We start from the raw sequence: 22,188 nt of genomic DNA, 5'->3' as shown, positions 1-22,188 counted from the left end.
TTAATAGTCTCAATTATTGAAAAATAGTTGTCCTGCTAAGAACTGCTTTAATTTTGGGGGAAATTTAGAAAGGGCGTTCTCTGTTTGGTTTTAAGATTCTGAAATTTTCAAACAACTTTAGAGTTACAAATAATAAAATGTTGCAAACTTGTTCAAATGTCGGGAGCTCATGCTCTGGGCTTCAACAAGCAATCAGCAAAGCACCTGACATGCTACAGAAATCCTGCAAAATCCAGCAAATAAATCATGCAACACCCATTAAGCATCCTACAAAGCACATAGTGGGGAGCTGACACATTATTAACGGACTGTAATTTCACATACGCTAACATATGAAGAGCTTTATGACATACATGTGGTGAGAATAATTTTTTATATATTCTTGAAGCATGTTTGTCAAAATACCTAAATCTCTCAAACCATTTTGTTGAATTTCTCTTCCCAGGAGTTGTATAAAGAGACACATCATTACAAAGAGCAGGTTTGGGACATATTTAGAATTCTACAAAGAACGCAACAAATGACACATTCATCCATTATGACAAAAAACTCCATGATAGGGTTGGCAAAGTGTGACACACAAAGGAGCCAAATCTCAGTAGTAGAGGAGATAACACTGAGAAATAACTGTTTGCCACAGGATGTTTTGGGCCTTGGCATATATCCTGTTGGAAACCCACTTGGAAGTCACTTCTGAAATATTACTCCAGTCAGTGAATGACAGCACCCCTAAGGAGATGTTTCCATGAAAACACCAACAGCGATCACATGGTAACATGGGTTCCAAGGAAGTCATAAGGCCATAGTGGAGGAGACAGCTGAAGCTGCCATGAGGCAGGCCTGTGCTTCCACCCAGATGTTCTTCCCCTCTGAGTTTACCAAGATTTGCATGGATTTGCAGAGGCAAGCCTAACCTGTCTGTCAGTAACATCAGAAAGAGATTCCACGAGTGGCAACACACTGACTTTTGTAGCCCTTACATTGTTCTTCCCCACACAGGGATAACATATGGTCCCAAAGACCACAGTGGGAAAGGGCACTTAACCAGTTCTTGTTAAAATCTGCCAGCCTGTAAATCTTCTTGTCCTCCACTTCATCTGATGCTGTAGCATTTATAACCTTTTACAACACTGAGAAGTTTCTATTTAAAACTAGACAAGACTTTTTAAAAAAACTAAAGTAGAAAATATAAGCTAACTGTGAAAGCTGAGTGTATTTTCCCTCTATTGCCCATTATTCATTACTGTATCATTTTCTCACTGCATGTAGGCCTAAAAAATAAATCCAACGTAAACAGAGAAGGCAAATACCTTCTGAAGGCCAGGCAAATATTTGAAAAGCAAAAAAGAGATTCCTCTTCTATCTCTAGATCACCCTCCAATTTAACATTAAGTGTATAGGGTTTTTTTCTTCTCTGTGCCTTTCTTTTCTTTACTCCTTTTTTATTTTTCTTTTCTTTTTTTGAAGGAATGCAGCAGCAGCAGATGTACATTTCATAGATTATGGAACGTGCACCAATCTACAGACAATAGCAATGGAATAACAAAGGTCGAATAATTATATTGTGCCTGTTATCAGAGTGTAAAGAAAGAATTGGCACTATAATAGAAGCTATTATCTGATAAACTAATGCAAAAAAGTCTCCATCTAACATTATTTTTAAACTCTGGAAACCATATGCCCAAGCCTGCAATCTGATCTACATGGGTTGACCTTAGTGCCTGTGTGGAGTCCCACTGACTTCAGCAAGAGTCCTCATGCTGTAAGGCACCACTCCCTGATGGATTAGATTACAGGATCAGGACCTTAGACTGCATAAATATAGCACTAAACAGGTACTATAATTCAAAGAGACAACAATGACCAGTTGATGCTATGAGCATGCATCAATGTCTACAAAAATATCAATAGCAGGTCCATAATCCTCTAACAGGTTTCCTGCCTGAATTATTAAGGATATAGAGGTTTGATTTGAAAAAAAAATTACTGGGAAGGAATAGGGCGTGGCAGGGAACTGGACTGGAATGCAAAAGCCTTTTGATCTCCAGCTCACTGGTTCAAAATGTCCCCAGGTTAGTATTGAAGACAAGTTATCACCGCTGCATGGCAGTTCAGCGGTCCATGCAAACTGAGTTAATCAAACCAGTTCCACATAACAAGGGGCAAACTTTTACTAATCACAGCAAAGAAACTAATGACCATTTCAACCCAGAGACTGACCTATCCCATCATCCAAAGAAGGGTTGATGCATATTGTTGGGTAAGGGTGGGAAAGTTAGCTGTGCTGCAACATGTACTTCACCTGTTCTGTGAGTAAATAAGACTTCAGTCTTTATGACAGACCACTTTTTGACAATGACAAACCCACTTAAAGGCAAACAAAACTCTCCTAAGAGTGCCTAATGCTTTCTTAAACAGTTTGCAGAGAACTGTATATTATCTTATGTACAAAATAAGTAATAATAGCAGTGTTACTGAGTAAACTGTTCCTGGCAAGACAGGATTTCACTTTTTAAAATATAGCATTAATAATACCTGCAATTCCAAAATTAAGCCACATCCTCTGTTGTATTGCTTGTTTATAGTAGTAAGAAGGGGATAAGCAGAGACAAAGAATGAAAAATGAATACAGAGATAAAAAAAGATGATGAGAGAGTACTTAAAACTCTTTATTAGCTGCTTCAAGTCCATCTGCTCAAAAATGTAATATCAATTTATTTCCTTGTTTAAGTCTCAGTCTTTGAATATGCAAGACAGCACAAAATAAGTATGAAAACTTGGATGTATCAAAATATTCAGCTTAACTAGCTAGCATGAGGGAATGACATTTTTCACAATAAAAGACAGTGTTGGGTAGTCTACCCAACATATAGGTACTATAACAAATTAGAGGCTAAATAATGTAATCCTTGCCCAACTTTGTAAGCATATACAAAATGAGTAGCCCCTGGGACTACTCATGCGAGTACTTGTGGAAGAACTTTAGACACAAGTAAAGGTTATAACAACCTAAGGTATTTACACAAAACCTAATGTTACTGCTAAGAGTTATCAGTTTTATTCTGCATTTCAATGAAAACTATTTGTTTGGGTTTAAACATTTCTCTGCATTGGTTGCAAGCTACACATTACACAGTTGTGCTAGTGCATGAGAAATATAATGAAACAGACTGGAAACTAACAACTAAAAGCAATTTTAAAATGTCTCATTTATTTCCATCTAAGCTAAGATAAAGACAAAGAAAATGAACAGCAAAAATAGCAAAAAGTGAATTCCATTTTTAAAATGCTTTCTGTTTTACAAGAAATTGCTTCACTGGACTAGACCAGTATCCATCTAGTTCAGTAACCTGTCTCCAGGAGGTGCTAGTACCAGAGGTTTCAGAGGAAGATGTAACAAATACCTAAATGGACAGTAATTGAATAAATAAGTTAGAATGTGGAACGGCCATATTGGGTCAGACCAATGGTCCATCTAGCCCAGTATCCTGTCTTCCTACAGTGGCCAATGCCAGATGCTTCAGAGGGAATGAACAGAACCAGTAATCATCAAGTGATTCATCCCTTGTCATCCATGCCCAGCTTCCGTCAAACAGAGGCTAGGAACACTTCAGAGCATGGTTTTTTATTCCCTGCCCATCCTGGCTAATAGCCATTGATGAACCTATCCTCCATGAACTTATCCAGTTCCTTTTTGAACCTTGTCAGAGTCTTGGCCTTCACAATATTCATATCCTCTGGCAAAGAGTTCCACAGGTTGACTGTGTTGTATGAAGAAATACTTGTTTTTGTTTGTTTTAAATCTAGCTACCTATTAATTTCATTTGGTAAGCCCTAGTTCTTGAGTTATGAGAAAGAGTAAATAATACTTCCTTATTTACTTTCTCCCCACTAGTCATGATTTTATGTCCACCCTTAGTTGTCTCTTTCCCAAGCTGAAAAGTCCCAGTCTTATTAATCTCTCCTCATATGGAAGTTGTTCCATTCCCCCAATTATTTTGCTGTCCTTTATATTCCAATATATCTTTTCTGATATGGGGGGGACCACATCTGCAGTATTCAAGATGTGGGTGTACCATGAATTTATATAGAAGCAATATGATCCTTTCTGTCTTATTATCTATCCCTTTCTTAATGTTTCCCAACATTCTGTTACCTTTTTTGACTGCCACTGTACATTGAGTTGAGGTTTTCAGAGAACTATCCACAATGACTCCAGGATCTCTTTCTTGAGATGTAACTGCTAATTTAGACCCCATCATTTAATTTCTTCCTAACACTCTGATGACCTTTTCCAGACCTGAAGAATAGTTCTGGGTAGCTACAAAAGCTTGTCTTTTCATCAGCAGAAGTTGGTCCAATAAAAGATATTACCTCATCCACTTTGTCTCATGTCCTGGGACCAACTACAGCATTCTTTGCCACATTCAGTTAATGGCTAGTTTATGGCCTGACGTATGAGGGTTTATACCCCCTCGTCTCAAAAAAACCCCAAAAAACCCATCCTAGATGGTAGATGTTTTCATTACCAATATAACTGTCTCAATCCTTTCCTCATCAGTTTTAATTTTCAATTACATTAAATGTCCCTTTGCTCTTATATTATGAAAAAAAATATCAAGAGGAGTGTCTGATTTGTCTTTCCTATATCACTCATTATTTTGTAAACCTCTGTTATGGCTTTTCTCTAAACTGAGGAGTCACAATATTTTTAGTTTCTCTTAATATGGAAGTATTTTCACGCCAACTAATCAAATTCATCACCTGTCTCTGATGTATCTTTAAATTTATGATATATCTTTTTGAGATGGGTTGGTGGGAACTGGAGACGCTATTTCAGGTGAATGAGTCCCACTGATTTGTATAATGGCATCATCACATTTTGAGTATTATTTTATAACCCATTCTTTATAGCTTATAACATGCTGTTCACATTTTAAACCAGAATTGCCTGCTGAGCAGATTTTATAGAGATGCCCATAGTGATACCTAAGTGTTTAAAATGAATTTAGAACAGGGGTGGGCAAACTATGGCCAGGGGCAGCTCCAGGTACCAGCGCACCAAGCGTGTGCCTGGGGCGGCAAGCCGCAGGGGGCAGCCTGCCAGTCGCTGTGGGGGCGGCAGTCAGGCTGCCTTTGGCGGCATGCCTGCAGGAGGTCCACAAGTCCCGCAGCTTCGGCGGCAATTCGGTGGCGGGTATGCTGAAGGCGTGGGACCAGCAGACCTCCCGCAGGCGCGCTGCCAAAAGCCGCCTGACTGCCATGCTTGGGGCGGCAAAATACATAGATCCGCCCCTGACTACGGCCCACAGGCTGGATCCAGCCCGCAAACCGTTTTAAGCCAGCCCGAGAGCCGCACCATGTATCTCGGCCCCGCTCCGGCCGGGGCACTGAGTCGGAGCTGCACCACGTGGCTCCCAGAAGCTGCGGCATGGTCCCACTCTGGCTCCTATGTGCTCCAATGGGAGCTGCAGGGGCGGTGCCTGTGGATGGGTCAACGTGCAGAGCCACCTGGCCACGCTTCCGCGTAGGAGCCAGAGAAGGGACATGCCACTGCTTCCAGGAGCCACTTGAGGTAAGCACCACTCGGAGCCTGCACTCCGAGCCTCTCCCCATGCCCCAACCCCATGCCCCAGCCCTGATCCCCCTCCCGCTCTCCAAAGTCCTCGATCCCAGCTGGGACCACTCTCCTGCACCCCAAACCTCTCATCCCCAGCTCCACCCAAGAGCCCACACCCCCAGCTGGAACCTGCATCCCTTCCCGCACCCCTGTCCCAGCCCTGATCCCCCTCCCGCCCTCCGAATCCCTCGGTCCCAGCCCAGAGCACCCCAAACTCCTCATCCCTAGCCCCACCCCAGAGCCCACACCCCCCTCTCGCACCCCACCCCTCATTTTGTGAGCATTCATGGCCCGCCATGCAATTTCTATTCCCCGATGTGGCCCTCGGGCCAAAATGTTTGCCCACCCCTGATTTAGAACCAAGCAGGATATGTAAGTAGTTCAAATTATTCTATCCTAAATACATTTATGCAATGTACCTTGCATTTGTCAACACTCATCTGACGTATTATTATTAGTATCACAGATAATGACTTTTTTTAAAATAAATGATTTTCAATCCAACACTTTTCTTTTAAACAAGTGTGTAAAATTTGCTAATGTGTCAAGGGGCTAAAATCAGACAGAAGTTCAGATGTATTACTATATGTGACTGTGGATCTGTGGACCAATATTTTAATGGGTTTCCGTTATAAAGGAAACAGGACAGATATAATATGAGAACAAGCATATCTGAGCAAAAGGGGATCTTTTAAAAACAGACCAAAAAGAAACAGCTTTGAACTTGATCCTGGGCCCATTCAAACTGATGGCAAAGCTCCCATTGACCTCAATGGTGTGAAGGAAAAGGTCCTTATACATGTTCAAGCTGTAAAATGTACATACTTTATTATCCTGAGTGACAGACTTTACTGCTAATTCAAGACATTTGACAGGCAAGTAGGATTAATATCACAAGGATCACTCTTAAGCTCAGGTTTCTTATTTACCAAGGAAACATTCATAGGCATCTAGACAATGGAAATACTCGTTAACATAAATATAGTTTAATTTAGAGCTCATAAGCGAATTGGGTAGGTTTGGTCACTGGATGATTGTACAGAAAGTCCTCAAAATGAAAAGCAGGTTAAAAGATAATGGTGTCCAAAAAGAAAATGGAACCCAAACAAACAAGATTAAGCATGTGACAGGCCAAAAGGCAATTTGAAAAGGCACCAGCTCTTACTGTCTAGTAAGGAGATAATGTATATGTTACTGCTATAAATGTTGCCAAAGGAGTGGTTTACAATGCATTTCGCCTTGAAAACCTGGTAAAAATAAACTTAACAAAGAACATCAGTACAATTGCTCTAATCTCTAAAAGCAATTATGTATATTTTAGGTAATAAACTGATGTGTACAATGTCCAATTTCTTATCGGTATAAAATCAGAAACACAATAGGTGCAAGGTAAGGCATTCCAACCTTTGGATAGCCAATTGGCCACTGCTCTGCCAGACTTCATCTCTTAAATTTTACAGTTGAAGTAAAAATTGCTAAAACAACCAAAGACAGACTAGGCATTCAAATCAAAACTTAGCTAATGTTTTTATAAACTAATTCTAATCATATTAACTGAAACAACAGACTAGTCTATTATCAGTTTTGAAGGTTAAGTGTGGCCTACCAGATAGAGCACTGACTGGGGCTCAGGATAGTTGGGTTCTATTCTAGCTCTGCCCTGCTGGGTGACCTTGGGCAAGTCACCTTCCAGCTCTGTGCCTCATTTTTTCTGTCTGTAAAATAGGGATAATGACATTGACGTTCTTCATTGATGATCTACTCATCAAAAGCTCTGTATAAGAGCTAGGTATTATTATTATACATCACAGATACACTCTTTGGTTATATACAACAGGACTGTCCTGAAATCTTGTAACCTTGTATCAATCTGCTAGCTAGCCAGGACATCTACATGCATATACAAATAAATGTGCAGTAGATGTACATAATTATAGTTGTATACACACACCCCTATATAGACATACATACAGAGGAACTCCTAATAGATGGAAAGATAGACAGACATCCTATAGAAGGAAGACACTAAATCCTGTGGAGGGAAAACACTAAATTGCCACTAACCAGGAGTGGCGGTTTCAGTTGCCATTAATGATAGCGGCATCTGAGGCATTCATAATCAGGCTGCATTACATACATTACATTATATGCCAACACTTCTTTAAACGAACCTGGGTGTCACGGTGTATGCTCATATTATAAATGTATACGTATATACACATGCATCATCACAAGAGTTGTGATCAGCTGATCTACTGCCATTCAGTCAGGGCCAGCTCTAGGTTTTTTGCTGCCCCGAGCAAAAAAATTTTTGGCTGCCCCCCACCCAGGCCCTGGCTCTCTCTCCCCCACCAGTGTCCTCCCCCACTCGCACCCCCTGCCGCCCCAGGCCCCGCACGGCAGCGCCCTGCCCTCTATGGCCCCGCTGCTGCTTCTGGCTGCCCTGCCGCAGTCCCTGGGCCACTTCGCCCAGCCCCAGCTGCAGCGCTGGGGGGCGGTCACCCTGCGGCACCTGCAGGTGGCTCCATGCGCCCCGGGGGCGGCCCCCAGCCCGAGTGTCCCCCACTCGGAGCCTGCCTGGTCCAGCCACAAGGTGCAGACGCTGCTCCCCGACACGAATCACAGAGGCCCCAGCGCATGGCGCGCTGCTGCTGCCAGGGCCGGCTCCAGGCTTTTGCCGCTGGAAGCAACAACAACAATGACAACAACAAAAGATGGCCAGAATGCCGCCTTTGAAAATGTGCCGCCCCAAGCACGAGCTTGGTTTGCTGGTGCCTAGAGCTGGCCCTGCATTCAGTCCTTAGATATGAACATCTGAGGCCTATTGGCAGGGCAACTTCAGAGGAGTAGTGGGCCCTTGAGTCTAAAAAGGCCTTTCCATGATTGTTCTGTCAGAAACCCAGTCTGTAAAGTTCATAGGTGAAATCTTGGCTCAATGTAACTCAGTGGCAAAACTCCCATTGACTATGTATCTATACAGGCTTTTTCAGGAGAAGGTGTTTAAATCTCCTATATCCTGATCCTGCAAAATATTGTGTGTGGGTAGATTTTGTACCCACACAGATCTCTTTGCACGATCAGGACCTTAACTTACAAATTCTCCAAAGCAGGAATCCTGCCCTAGTCTATGTCTATATACTCAATATAAAATGCCATGTAAATTTAGAGAGTTATATAACTGATTTTAATAAAAATAAATATTAATATTTCTGCCAATAGCTTATTATGGGGTTGAGTCTCTCTAGATTTGGCTGACATTAGTCAATGAATTTTGTATAGTTTTAATAATTTATGATGATATGCCGAGAGATATGGGCACATTTTAAAAAAAAATCTAAAAATAAACAAACAATTGCTACACTGCTGGTGGTGCAATCTTCATTTGCATGAGTTAAATGAGGATACCACTACTGATAAAGTAGAACTACAGTAAGGAGGAGAAGTTATGTTTAATTGGTGCAGATAAAAATCTTACAAAAATGCGAGAGAGTATAATATCCCTCTGTCTGTGTATGTTCATATGCCTATGGAAATGCGTAGGTAGTTTTGTTTCTAACAGTCACATATCCTTGGGGCCAGTACATTAAAAAGTGTGATAATTTGCCAATTAAGGTATTTTGGTTGCATCCTTAAAAGGTCAACGGCATCATAGTTCAGACATCATTCAGGAGAAGGCTCAAGAAATAATTTTCTGGCACCAAAATTCTTTTCTAATTAGTTCCCCAAAACCTTTTTATTTTTTACTGACATGGCTAAAATTAAGTTTTACGAACCTCCACAAAAGGCAGATTGTCATTGACAATTAATTGAAAATTAATTAATTTTCTGATTAAAAAGGCACTTGTCCTCATTCCCACTCACTTGCTTGTGAGTTAGAGATCACCACTAAGTTCCAGACATTGCTCACAGTTACACTGAGGCATACAGCTCAGAGTTATACTGGTGTATAGCAAAGAAATAGTCAATAACGTCCAGGGATTTATTTCAGTGGAACACAGAGCAGAATCTGGCCTCAAAAGTATATCCTCCCTGAATCCATGAATTGCTATTATTGTTCATTATGATTGTACAACAGTGTTATTAATTATTATTGTTACTATTAATTATTTTGTTGACTTCTGCATCAAGTCCAAGACTCAGCACTTGTTTTAATATAGGAAATCTATGCAAGACTATACTAAATACCTAGATCTGAATCCTGACAAATGAAGGAGGCTTATTATTGGTTACTTATAAAACAGTGGCTCCCTTCCTAAGCAGAATTTAAAATGAAACAAAACAATGTTTCTCCCCTTTAGGGTTTTATTTGACCTTTATATTAAATAACACTGTAGATATTCACTCCTTCTTGTCAACTGTTGCGAAGGGGCTACATCCACCCTAATTGAATTGGCCTCATTAGCACTGACCCCCCCACACACTTGGTAAGGCAACTCCCATCTTTTCATGTGCTGTATATTTATATCTGCCTACTGTATTTTCCACTCCATGCATCTGATGAAGTGGGTTATATCCCACAAAAGCTTATGCCCAAATAAATGTGTTAGTCTCTAAGGTGCCACAAGGACTCCTTGTTGTTTTTACTGTAGATCAGTAATCAGGCTTAGCAGACAGCTGTCATGGGGTCACCAATAGCTACTTCAGGCTGCCTCAAAACTGTGGTAGCTGTAATGTGATGATAGCCTTAAGTGGACTATAACTGATGAGAAAAGGGAGAAGAAAAAACAAAAACAATCAGCAACTTTCTATAAAACCACTTTACATAGAAAAATGTATGGGCCGTTGAAAAGTCATAAATAAGATAGATTCAGCATGAACATTGAGATGCCATTTCAATTACAGCAACAAATGCTAAGAGCCTAATTCAATAAAGATAGAGCTACCCATGAGCAACTTATATTTAGCCCAAATTTTTCAGATGAAAATTGTGATGCACTCTCATTTAAAAATTATTATATATTATCTATATATACACACACACACACACACATATTATACACACATATATATTTAAGTAAGTAGGAAAGAAGAACAAGACTTTTCTAAGTGGGAATAGTTCTATGTTTGGAACTAAGTGTGGTCACAAGGAAAAGCTCCTTTTTGAAATAATGGTTACAGGCAATAGCTATAACTTGCTTGTAGCATTTCTCACCAAGGTTTAAGTAGATATCTTTCACTCAACAGTGGCAGGCAGCACATATGTGTGTGTCTATGGCCCAGAGGTAAATATGGAGCCAGAAATGCAATCCTACCCCCAGGTCATAAAGAACTAGCACAACCATTCAAAAACTGCTGTTGCAGCCCATGCTCTTCAGCAGCCTCAGTTTCCCTTCCCTCTAATGTGGCTGGGGAAATCTACCCTGTCACAGGTCCATTGGCAGCTCTTCATCCAATCTCAAACACCCATTGTGCTCCTATTACACAGGACCACAATTTGGTATAGAAGACTCATCAATGGGACTGTGCAGGTGGGCTCCTAAATGCCTACATGAGTGGTGTTAGAGCAGGTATTTCTAACCTAAAGATAATCTTTTTTGTCTGAAGATGTCACAATAATGTAATAGTTATGCAAACACTAATTCCTAGTTCCTTTTGAAGAAAGATTACAGTAGGCACCACCAGATTCTTCTCCAGAGACTATGAAAAATACAACAACACCCATACGCTATAGACTGCATGATCATTCTGTTCAGACAACAACAGAAGAGATTTTTTCTTAATTTTACCATTCTGTGGATGTTATGCAACATCATGCTTTAGTACCACAGAACTGCATAGTGACAGTCAAAAATTATGCATATCTGATTGCTCCATGACTTAGCCACTGAAAGTACAATTCCTTCAAGGAACAAGAGCAATGTTTCAGAAGGTAGGCCTTTTATTAAAGGATATGCTGGGTATAATGAAGAACGCATGCAGCCTTCTAATAGTCCTTATGAGAAAAACTAATGAAAATAGTTTCCTGTGACAGCACCTGATCCGTTTAGTTTTTCATGATGGCTCACTCTTTGCAACAATTTAAAATAAAATCTTTTTCCATATCGCAGTAAAAACAATTGTTCTAGCTGCCAATCAAACATCCTAAAAGCTTTTCTTTCTACAGTATTGGAGGAAACACATACCAAGTTTTTTTTCTTAAATGGACACTTAAAGTTAGACTCTTAAGTCCATATTTAGACATCTAAATAAGTGGCCTTATTTTCAGAAATGTTGAACACTGAGAAACTCTCGCCGAAGTGAAAGCCCACAAGTTATTAGACTTGATGCAGTAGGAGGTGAGACTAGCTGATTGTAATTGTCCCATATGACCCTGAAAAGTATGATTCTCTCTTTTGCTGAGAGAGAGAGAGAGAGAGAGAGAGAGAGAATGAACACCCCCACATACTGGTCTGTACCCTCCACTTTTGGACTCTGAAGAGGTACACATGTGCCAACCCACATTTGCAGAGGGATGCACTGTATTATCCTTTCACTTGTTACACAACATTGAAATTCTTTAGATCGGTATCAGCCATGACCTCTCTAAGCTGCTGATGTTCTAAAGGGACTTGATACAAATGTGGAGATAGTTCTTCAAGATCTTATGGTAATACAAGGGCTTGAAACATCACTGAGCACCTGCTGAACAATATTTATCTACTTGTATATGTAAGAGTTTCCCCTCATTGTGTGAATCACTGACCTTGGACATTGTAACTAGAATATGAACTCTTGAACTATGCAGCTTTACACTGAATCTTGTAAAACACTTTAGCCTATCCACACAACCTCACTGAGCTCTTGATGAACTGAAACATTCTCTCCCTCCACTCATATGCCATCACTGAGAAGGTATGTTCCAAAGAACTTAAGGGCAAGATTCAATGTTTCCCTCAGCCATTTAAAAAACTGAAATCCAACCAAATTCTCAAGACACCTCCTTGTTTTCTCTCTGTAGATAACCCCTGCAGGCTAAGTCTCTCCTATGTATTCACAGAGTGCAGAGAGAAACAATATATACATCCATGTTCCACATCATCGACTCTCCCACCTCACTGTCCCACCCATACAGCTTTAGGCTGGATGCTTTTACCACATGCCACAACTAAAACGTTGAAGTGGGATACTCAACATTGAAATCTTATAATAATGTCCACCTGGGCCCTTGGTCCAAGACTTGTAGAGAACACCCTGAGCAAGTATCTGCTGTACTTTTCAAACTCAGCTACTTACCCATTCTGAAACAGTCAGGAATCTACAAATTCACTTTTACCAAGAGAGGAAATGGAATGATTGTATCTTCCATAAAAATCCTCCGGCCAAAATTCTGGCTCGATTTCAGTCAAGTTAGCTCCACTAAGTCAGGGGACCATTCTTATCAGCCTGCTCCAGACTTTTGTCAAAGTTGTTCTGTAAACAACTAGGAAGCTTAAATTGGCATAACAGGGAAGATCACATCAACTGTGGGGCTGTGATCAAGTCACTGGTTAGAACATGCTTTCAGGTGGTTATACTATGCGTTCTCTACAAGTTTGATAAAAGTCTTTAAAATGGGCATTAAATTGGGTTCTCTGCTTGATGTTTCTGGTTTCCACTTTACATCCTTTATTTAAGCATACTGTTTTTATTTGAGTTACAGTTAATTTATACTGGTTTGGGGCTGGGGGGGGGAGTTGTTTGTTTGTTTTTAAGTTCTCACCCCTTTCTCTTCAGTTCTGGCTTATTAAAAGATACAGCTAGTGTTTTGGTTCATTAAGTTTCAGCCAATAAGCTGAAATTTATAATAGGTGTTAAATAGATTACTGATATCAAGCTTGCCAACTCTACCAGTTTAGCCAGTACAATACCAGACTTCAGTAATACATATCTATAAGAAAATAAGAAATTAGAGCCTGAAAACAGACTTTGGAATCCATTTAGTCAGTTAATATACTATAAAATTCCATAAATACTAGACTTTATTCCTTCCAGTTAAGTGTGTACCTTGTTTTGTTTTTTATAAACAGTTACAGCTTCTGTTGATACCCAAACTAGGGCATTCCACAAATTTGTTCCCTTGACATTTTGACTAAACTTTTATTTTGCCTGCTATTTCCTTGTTTATAAATCTAGCTTTTCCAGTCCTGAATGAGACCCTCCTTTTGAGAAATAGTTCAAAGAGCTTATCTGATTTGACCCTCGCTATCTCCTTTAATTTCTGGAAAACTTCAGTTCTATCTCCTCTGAATCTGTTTCTTTTTTTCCCCTCGGTGTTTTTCTCAGTGTTTCCAGCCTTTCTATAGGTATATCATTCCTACATGTATATATCATCCCTATATAGTAATTGTTCTCATCTGTGCCCTTAACACGCTCTTTATATCTTAACAAGATCATGGTGCTCAAACTTAGGCACGGTGACCTCTTTGTGGCCTAATAACACTCTTAGAGCACTAAGATAACTTCTTGGGATTGTTTTGTTTGTTTCTCTTACTAAGTCTGATTGTTCAGTGTACTTTGACTGCAGTCATTTGTTGGACTGATGACTTCCATTATTAGCAGCAGCAAGAGCTGGGGATCTTAATTGATGCTAATGAGATGAATCCCCCTTTTAAACAAAAAATCTGACCATCTTCTGTTAACTGTCTCCTTGCCTGGGTAGGCCAAAGACACATAGCCATAAACAATGTGTCTCGCCAAACAAATTCAGCCTCTCTTTCCCACTGTCCCAACTGTCCTTTCTGCTCTGCTCTTCTCTTCTCTTCAATTCTCCTTTGCCTGGGGCCTTATCATAATCTAATTCTCAAAATTCAAAGAGAAACTAGAAGGAGCATCCAACCTGGTGCTGATGATGAGCTTCTCTTCCCTTCCCCTTTGTATGACTCATGAAATATTAGCATGTATAATAACTAAATCCTCAGCTGGTGTGTGCGCTCAGATTTGGGTTAGTTTGTGTTTTTAACTGCATTTTGATTCTCCTATTTCAACAGTCCCTTTGGTATAGCCTTCAGCCTATTCTATGGAAACAAGCTAAACAGCTTGTGATGGTAAATTCTTTTCCACCAACACAGACATTAACATAGCAAAATATAGTTATTTAACACACTTTTATTAACAAAACCAAAATATTTTAAAGATTATGTTAAATCCATTTATGTAATTAAGAGCGCACCATTTAATGATGTGAGACAATATCATTAAATATACAGACTTTCCCTGAATTTCAGAACTGCTAGACCATTACTCCAACCATTTTATGCAACTCTGAGATAATAAACTGTAAACTGCAGACTATGTTGAAAAGATGAGTTCATTCACCTATGTCTAGCAAGTAATTTCAAGAGCATACAGTCCACACAACAAGGACATAGGAAATTGTAAATTTCCACTACACACAGAAAAAAATCAGTCTTAGGTGAAATTACATAGAGATTATTTTCAAATGATCTAAACATTTTCCATATGCTTACCTCCTTCCATCCTGCTCACACACTTTGTAACCCCACAAATGTTTATAAATTAACATGAATGAATTCAAAATTGTTTACAACAAATACATGCATCAATACTACATGAACACTGGGGCCAAGAAAACATCAGGACTGGTAAAGAGCTGTCTGCAACATATACATTTCCATAAAGCCATACAGTCTGTAAGCAGAAACATTATATTCAGAATCACATAGGACTTCTAACAACCCAGAACTTTCCTCACCTAAAGAGAAATTATATAATCTTTTTGCTGGCAATTATGCAGGATTCTTTAGTATATATCACACTAGAGCTTGTTTAGATTTTGCAATCACTTCTTGTTCTTAACCACAATCCAATCATGAATTTCTAAGATATTTCACTATTAAATACAATGGATTGCTAACAGAAATAGTTCTTCTTACCAATGTTAAAAGCACCATTTTAATTTATTTCATTCATTTTGGAATGTGGAAGATCAGTATATGCAGATTCATACGCTGGCAGTATAACTGATTCAACAAAGATTCCCTTTAAAATTAGATATTCTTATGGTGAAAAACAAAAAAGGAAAAGCCTTAATCTCTTTGAGAAGATGTCTTGCTTACCTGACTCTGCCATACCACACCGACAGGCTGAACAATATTATCAGCTCTTCAAGTACTAATTCTTGCTAACTGGGAAGGATATTTTCTCTCTTGCTGGATTAATAATCAACTTTCCAGATAGTTCATTTGTAATTCTCTGCTGGTTAACCCTTTGCATTGCTCCCATTTTACACTAAACAGTCTATATGCTTTCCAGTCCATTTTAATGAGAAAATAACAAAATAAAATGATGGTACATATGTGAAACTACTATAAAATAAAAAATAAGAAGCTGATTTGGAAATTTGAGGACAAATATTTAATAAGCTAAATACATACAACATTCAAAATGCTTTCAGACTAAACATCCTTTATAGAAGTTTGGATTATTAAAGGACTCTAACCCCTTAAATTTAATAGTCTGAAAAGACAACTGCATTTGGATAAACCACACTATCAACAAATCGAATGCTGACAAGTCCAATAGCTCATACTACATCACGTTCCCATGAACTTACCACTTGGCCTCTCATCTTCAGTGTATATGCGAGTGTGATACATGCCTGCTATGCTTGGAAAATAACATTTTTTATTACTGAATAGTTAGCTGAGAAATTATCACAATTATCAGTTTGTGCAAGGCCGTCCATCTGTGTTGTCAGAAAGCAAGAGTAAGAGTGGTTGGGAGCAGAGAGGAGATAAGAAAGGCTCAGAATAGCTAAAAGGGGGAGTTTAAATAAGGTCAGAACAGCTTAAGATGAGAAACCTAGTAATTACAAGGAAGTTTGTTTTTCAAAGATAATAAATAGCTAATTACAAAATCTGTTATCGATCTCACAGCTCTATTATGAAGCAAGTGAAAATTACTCAGCTACGGTTGTGTTAATGGGGTTATGGGGCCCAATATGAAAAGGTGGGTGAAAAACTTAAAATCCCAACCTGAAATCACTAATCTTTGTTTTAGGGAAGTGAGATGTCCCTTAGCATATGCTTTGGTCAGGGTCAGGGTGTGTGTGTGTGTGAGGGAAGGAGGGGGGAGGGCAGAAAGAAAATTTCTCAGATGACAGAAGCATCATGTTTCAAAAACAGAGAAATAAGAACGTGAAAACGAGTGCTCCTACCTTCCCTTTTCTGTCTAAAAAGCAACTTTCTTTGGTTTTAGGAAGCACTGGGCAAAATCCAAGAGCCCTTTTCACTAACAGAAATGCTTTCCCTGTAAAAATGTGCCGTAGCTGTTTTATTAAATAGCACTGAAGTACTTTTGTTTTCCCCACAGACAAAGGGGCAAAACCTCCTAAAGTTATGGCATAGCACAAAAGAGACTTTATCTCCCTCTGCACAAAAGCAGTCCTTTATTAGGATCCCTGTAGCAAATTTATTTTTGTACAGGATTGTAGGTCTCTCTGCAGCAGTACCTAATACTGTTTGCAATAAACGTTCTATGATATGTGCTGTAGAATTTATGATAAAATGTTGTAAAGTGTTGAAGCAAATTTCTTTCATATTTATAGTTAATTTTATTCAGTGTGTGTTTGAAGGAAAACCTTTTAAGAACACCAATAATGTGAGAAAGCTACAACAACTAAATTTATTGTTAAGTATCACATCACTGGTACTCCTGGGGGTTCCTCTTCATGGGAAGAAAGCTTAAACAACATTTTTTAACACATTGGAGTGCTTCCCAGAGATGTGATGGCCTACAGAGGCAGTGCAATACAAAACACATTGGAATAGTAGGTCAGTAAACAAGCTTTTTCAGAGGATGAACACAAATACATATAACTTTGTTTAATAAAGACAAATTATAGTTATCTTTTGTTCTGTAAGAGGTACATTATCTCTTTTTCCTGTTTCACCTGACTCAACTGGAGGTATTTGTTCCATCACCTGACTTAGTGGTTGGCTAGAAATAATAGGACAAAACAATCTACTATTGTTACATGAGACAACAACCTTTCATGTCCTTGAAGCTCACCATGACCTTTCATCTTTCCTATTCCCCAACGGTCTCTTATAACAACTAAAACTATACTCAGGCTGAATTCCAGATTGTCATAAAAAGTGCCCTGTCCTTTCAAAACAAAACCAATTTTTACACCAAGGTGGGGGAGAAACACAAGTCCATTGTTCCAGCACAGATGGAAGTTAGAGTTACTAAGGCAACAGCTCTAATCCTCCTTTTTACCACCTTTTTCACATCATTGGCCTATCAAGTGTGCTACCTTTTAACTCATAAGCTCAAAAGCTGGTAGTCTAACTGGCTGCCCTAATTAGCTACGATTTTCACAGTACAGACAACATGATGAGCTAATCGAAATTTGCAAAATAATGACGTACCTCCAGCAAATATTCCTCCTCCTGAGGCCCAGTCTTAGAATAACAATAATGAGACCATTATTAGAGGAGGGCATTAAAATGCTGCACTGCTGCTAAACAGAGAACTTAATTGTTCTGGTCTTGTCCATTGAATCAACAACCTATTGTTGTGGACTTGAAAAATAAAGGACTGGAGAATGGGTGCCATAATGATTGGTCTGTGCTGCCATACCAGCACTCTGAGAATTGTTTTCCTTTTGAAACTCTTGATGGACTAGTAGTTTTGTTTAAAAGTAATATAAAAGGCAATTGTCTGGATAAAAAGTCCTATTTATTGAAATCTTTAGAAGCAGTTGCATGGATTTGTTCGTGACCCCCGAGATAAAAACACAGGGACCATAATAATACTATTTGTAAAGGCCTGCTACCGCTGCCTACAGTAACACTAGATAACACAGTCTTGTCTAGCTGCTGCAAGAGGAAGGAAGGCATTTCCTTAGTAGACAGTAAGAATGACAAAAGGTCAAATATTGGACAGATCCAACTAATCTGTAAATGAGAAAATATTTTATTAAACAAAATATCAATTAGGGTTTCTGGTTTTAGGTTTAAACCAATAAATCTACATGAAAATCATGTGTAGCTCAAGTGTTGTTGGTTTTTTTAATAACTATTGCAAATAACCAACTTCAGCTATTTTGAATTTGTTTCAACTCCTTCGTTGAGTGATGTCCCAAAGTTTGTGATTGGGAAGTCAAATAATATATCTAGAGATGTAGGCAACTGAAAAATGCGATTGGCAATTTACAGTTTTTCCTGTGTTTAAAGAGAGAGAATTCTTTGAATTGAAAATTGTAACTGGGAGGAAAAGTTTATTTAAAAATCTTAGGCATTTTTTTGGTTTTAATTCTGCTTTGTAACTGATAAAACTCAAGTATGCAGTTTGAAAATGTCATAATTTGTATAAAATAAACACTGAGTTTCAGAGGAGAAAACAATAAAACCAGAAACCCTAGTTTTAAGCCATCAAAAAATTTGTCAAAATACATTGTTCTTAGTTCCATCAGTATAAAATGGCAATAAACCCATGGGTTAGTCTAGATTTATGCTGGTAGAAATGAAATCAGAATCAGGTCCGACCATTTTTTTCTTTTTTTTTCTATTTTTAAGCAAATCTCTATATATAAATGGATCAGAAATAAGATAATACAACAGTGCAAACTGAGACTTGAAAGTTAATTCGAACAAGAAGTAACAGAAGTTAGCCCCCAAAGTGCTCCCACGGGTATTTTTGACATTGATTTCAGTGGCAGCAGATTCAGATCTTCACTTACTCTATTATAATCAACATTTTGTCGCCAATGTTAAAAAAAGAAAGAAAGAAAAAGTTAGAAGTTAAAGGTTAACTCACACTACATTTTTAACAGTACCCAGACAGGTTTACATGATGTAAAGGTGTCTTGCATAGAATCACAGTACATATTTTCTCTAAAGTCAGGGGCTTTTCTTTTGTAAATTGAAAAATGCATAATATAAAGAAGTATTAAATTGTAAATAAGACCTCTTGCTTCATTCAATCCATGCTTTGCTTCATTTATCTTCATCTTGTTAGGCTAACTTAATTAACAATCTCAGTGTTGCACACTTTCTCTTTTCATTACATCAAATAATGGCCTGGATGTGGGAGGAAGCCCTCACCACAGGGATCTTGAAACACTACCTTGAGGAAGAGTTTCTTACATATGTATTGCTTTAGCAATATTAACTAGCTAGATGTATTAATCTTACAACATTTATTAAATGGGCTCTTCACTGCTTTAAAAGAATTACGCTCCAAATTCCTTTAACAAAAAAAAAAAAAACATTTCAGAAGCCTTTAATAGCCATTAAAAGAAAAAAAAGAGGCACCATAAATTCATAACTAGTTTTACTCAATGCTTTATTTAATATTAAAAAAACAATTGTACTCGGTACAAACAGTTTGTACCCAATTATGTATACCACCCAAAACATAATAACGTGTCAAATTACTCAACCAAAGCTGTCATACCATTTGCCTGTGAATGTTCTGTATATAATTAATTGGATGATTGGAATGATTTCATTGGTGAATCTGGTTATTTTAATACTGTAATAGGGAGCACTGTGTTAAACTATACAACAAGTCTTCCTGCTTTAACCTACAATATTATGGCATCTGGAGCTATGCAAATGGACAAAACAGTAAAGCCTTTTTTAATCTTACCCTGATCAACCAGCCCTCTTTCTCCTAGTGTTTCTTATTTAATTAAAACAGACACTGACAGAAGGACATGGATTAGGACTGTAATGATGCATTTACTTAGATTAATCGGAGGCTCCTCTTGGAGTAATGGCTTAAACAAAGAACAAAAGGAAATTGTTATGAAACAGCCTTTTATCCCAGGCAAAGGTCACATTATGAGGTTTTTAATTTTGTCAGCCTCTGTTACACTGGGCCTTGCTACTGGAATGAGATTTTTTTTTCTCCCCAACGCCAGTTATTATAACACAGCCATTAAAGCTGCAAATTAAAATGTCTGATTTTAAAAAAGGTTGCTTAGCTTCAGAACCCTCTAATTAGCATGTTGTGCATTGTTGTGAAGGAAAGAAGCCTAAAATGCTAATGACCTGCTGCCAGGTGACCGTACTGTTGCACAAAATAATAAGGATCCTTTCAAGTAATAATATTAATACTCAGCTCTTATGTATTATCCAACCTCAGGTCTGCTCTGCACCACATGTGCTTAAAGAAACAATGTGCATCCAGCCAAAGATCTGAGTTCCACAGACAACACAACAGTGTTCCATATGAAAACTGGAGAGAAGTTTATATCCACCGAGACATTATCAGGGGAGGGCAAAGCAGGGAAAGTCACCAGAAGCCAAGTGAAACTGGGGACAGGCACAGGGAAAAGCAAGGAATGGGAAATTCTCAGCCACGTACAAGGAAGACAACTTCTTTTGAACTCACGAGCTAGCAAACAGACACGGCAACATGGGAGTTTTGTGAGGAAATTCTACAGGTGAAGGAAGTTACCCTTGGAGTGAGTTTTCTGACAGTTTGTTTGTTGGGCTTGCTTGCTTGTTGTGTGCCTGCTTGATTGAAGTTTTAGTGTGGTCTATTTGAGGGGACTGTGTGCTGAGCCTAGCCACCTACTAGGCACTGTTGAGAGCTTCTTAACGAAGCTCTAGCCTACCATTCTTTGATCCTTAATCCCTTTAGGATCCCTTGATGAGGGGGCAGGGATGACTCAAGAAGATCAAGGGTTAAAAAAGCGAGCTTGTAACTGACCAGAAGAGCTAGTAACCAGGAGCAGAAAACAGGAGAGTTTTGCAAAGATGTTAGAAGAGGGAGCGTGAGAGCAAGATACACCGAATAAACATTTTCTAAACATAGGCCAATGAGACCCATGAAGAAAAAAAAAAAAAAAAAACCCACAAACAAAGAACAAACAAACAAAACCCAAACCCTGCAAGAGTAAAAATAATGCAGGCAGAAGTCCAGCAGCAGAGTGGGGGCTATCCAGTTTATTGCACTGAATGCAGCTTGTATGATTATTTGCCTTGTAGGCAAGTGATGAGTCTATGCATTCTGTGCAAGCAGCTCATAGGGTGACCAGATAGTAAGTGTAAAAAATCGGAACAGGGAGTAGAGGGTAATAGGTGCCTATATAAGAAAAAGCCCCCAAAATCGGGACTGTCCCTATAAAATCAGGACATCTGGTCACCCTAGCAGCTCATGGCCTGCAGAGACAGAGTGCGAGCTCTTGAGACCAGTGTGGCTGAAGTGCACAAGCTAAGGGAGACAGAAATATACATAGACAAGACTTTCTGAGACAAGTGGAGCACTTCCACCCGCAGTCTGTCAGCCTCTACGCTGTTGAGGAGGATGAAAGTCTCGAGGAAGGAGAACATCAAGCTGGAGCAAATGGAAACGATCCTATACTTGGGGCTCTCCTTCCAGAAGATGTATGGTATCCTCTCGCACTGAGGATACCCCTCCAGGAGAGGGAACCCCAGTTATTAGGAAAAGACAGGTAATGGTAATGGGGGATTTGATTATTAGAAATATTGATAGTTGGGTTTATCACTGGGAGAACTGCATGGTGAATTGCCTGCTGCATGCAAAGAGTGTGGACCTTTCAAGACATCTAGATAGATATATGTGCAGTGCTAATGGTCATGGTACACGTAGGTACCAATGACACAGGCAAAGGT

At 39.0% G+C, this 22,188-nt stretch overlaps 1 protein-coding gene across 15 annotated transcripts in view; it reads right to left on the bottom strand.

The window, feature by feature from the left end:
* Nucleotides 1–22,188, bottom strand: part of SOX6 (SRY-box transcription factor 6) — a 455,173-nt gene that overhangs the window by 298,138 nt on the left and 134,847 nt on the right. The window contains exon 1 of one of the 15 annotated variants that reach the window (XM_034770127.1): nucleotides 16,152–16,195. The exons of 11 other annotated variants lie outside the window; for them this stretch is intronic. The gene's annotated coding sequence lies outside the window, so the exon portion shown is untranslated. Of the gene's footprint in view, nucleotides 1–15,654; nucleotides 15,739–16,151; nucleotides 16,196–22,188 lie in introns of those variants that run through there. 3 more of the 15 variants (XM_034770117.1, XM_034770126.1, XM_034770116.1) reach the window with 3 other exon arrangements.

Source organism: Trachemys scripta, chromosome 4 (assembly GCF_013100865.1).
Source record: "Trachemys scripta elegans isolate TJP31775 chromosome 4, CAS_Tse_1.0, whole genome shotgun sequence".
Classification (NCBI taxonomy): domain Eukaryota; kingdom Metazoa; phylum Chordata; order Testudines; family Emydidae; genus Trachemys; species Trachemys scripta.
Note: the sequence above shows the minus strand (reverse complement) of the source record. Positions and strands in the feature narration are given on the sequence as shown.